Genomic DNA, 2,118 nt, shown 5'->3' with positions numbered 1-2,118 from the left:
ATTGCTAAAGTGGCAAACATCGTATTTGCTCTAAATTTATAAATCTTTTTTGAAACCTGAAATTCTCATTCCTATATCCCCTTGAGGTGAGCCAGCTGAAAAGACAGCATCTGTTCTTCTCAGCCCCACCTGACACACCATGTTTGGTGGCACTCCAGGATTTCCCAACTCCCCACATGTTTAGGCGAAGTCATTTTAATTCTTCAGTTAATTTCAATATTTCTGAATGCTACTTACCACGTAAGATTGCATTTTCAGACTGCCTTGATCAGTAAAGGATTTTCGGTTGTGCTGGCCCCTCTCTCTACTAGATGCCCAGGCGGAACAGCTGCAAAACTTAATCTAGCTTTTGGTAATGAATTCATTCATCTGATTTGTATGCAAGTCAGGCAGACTAACCCCAGCTTTAAAGGAAAATGAATGCTGATCTTTTTAAAGAGAGTGAATATGGAGCAGCCTGATCCCTGAGAGGCTCCAAGAGATTGAAGTTGTTCAAGTCTCACCCCCCGGGCCTTTACTAGGGTAAAACCACACAATCGGGAAGCCATTTGACCATCCTGTCAATCAAAGATGCTGCAGCAAACCTTACTCATTCAGATTGCTTAGCCAGCAGGACTTAACTGAGTATGGTAAAAAGAATACTACCAAAAACCAGCAGCTCTGCTCAGCCTCTTAACCTTTTTGAGCCTCAATTTACTCATCTGTGAATTAGGATGAGTCACACATCATCATCTACAACGTTGGCTCTTAACTCTAGCGTGCATCCGAATCACCCAGAGAGCTTCTTAGCCACGGATTGCTGGGCCCACACCCAGAGTGATTTTGTGTCTCAGCTGGAGCCTGAGAATGTGCATTTCTAACGAAGATGCTGTTGCTGTTGGTGCAGGGAAGACATTTTGAAAACCACTTATCTACAAGACCCCTTTCAGATCTACTGGTATACGAAAAGGTACAAAATTTCATTTTATGAAAATGTTTCTTTTAATATTGTTTACATGTAAAATAACTTTTGCTAGTCTTTGTCAGGAAACCCTGGTGGTGTAGTGGTTAAGTGCTATGGCTGCTAACCAAAAGGTCGCAGTTTAAATCCACCAGGTGTTCCTTGGAAACTCTGTGGGGCAATTCCACCCTGTCACTATGAGTTGGAACCTACTCCACTGCAACGGGTTTGTTTGTTTAGTCTTTATTAGATTTTATTGATGAAATTTACATAAGAGTCATTTATAATTAATCTTATCTTTCTACCCGAATTTTTTTTTTTTTTTTTTTGAGCCTTTAAGGACTCAAATCCTTACATGGGCTTTGGCGAGGTCATGGGGCAGTACCTGCAGGTCTAAATGGGGGTGGGTGTTCTGTCCTTCTGGGCTTCATGAGGATAGTTCCTGACCACCTTGCTGTGAATGGCACAACTCACACAATAATGTAGTTTCATGTATAGCTTAGGAAGCACATATGCATCGAGGACACTCACTTTGGAAGTGTCCTTGAAGGCTGCGGCCTCTACCATGTTTCGAATTACGAACTTCTTAATGACCTTGACTTTGGGCAGGCGGCAGGTACAGTTCCCGCAGCAAATAGGCTGCAAATGGCCGCAGCCCTTTTTGGCATGACCCTTCTTCCTTCTTTTCTTAGTCACCTTGGAAGGGAGGACCAGAGAGCTTGATCTTCATTGTTAACATAGAGCCTTGGCAGCAGTTTATTTTTCTCAACAAGTAGGACATGCCTAACAACTATGATATTTAAAATGCAAGGTCAACCCTTTAAATATGCAGTAAGAGTGGCCACTTACTTGTTCATAGGCATGAGAAAGAAGTTTCCAGTTACAAAAATATACCTGCTCAAACAGTTCCTTACGTCTAGAATGCATGTATTCCTTCAGATGAACATTGAAGTTCTATTAAAATACAAATGGATCAGAATATAGTTTTAAAAAATTAAATCTTATAGTTAATTACCTATTATTGCAAATGATTTTATCAAATCCTTTCTCAGGGGCTGTCATGGGTTGAATTATGTCCCCAAAAATGTGTGTATCCATTTGGCTGGGCCATGATTTCCACTTTTGTGTGGTTGTCCTCCATTTTGTGATTGTAATTTTACGTTAAAGAGGTTAGGGTG

At 40.9% G+C, this 2,118-nt stretch overlaps 1 pseudogene; it reads right to left on the bottom strand.

Annotated features, from left to right (window-relative positions):
• Nucleotides 1-1,311: 1,311 nt before the first annotated feature.
• Nucleotides 1,312-1,867, bottom strand: LOC126066784 (40S ribosomal protein S26-like; annotated as a pseudogene).
• Between the last annotated feature and the right edge of the window lie 251 nt (nt 1,868-2,118).

The sequence above is a fragment of the Elephas maximus genome, chromosome 2 (genome assembly GCF_024166365.1).
Source record: "Elephas maximus indicus isolate mEleMax1 chromosome 2, mEleMax1 primary haplotype, whole genome shotgun sequence".
NCBI lineage: Eukaryota > Metazoa > Chordata > Mammalia > Proboscidea > Elephantidae > Elephas > Elephas maximus.
The sequence above is the reverse complement of the archived record's forward strand: the minus strand, read 5'-3'. Positions and strand labels throughout refer to the sequence as shown.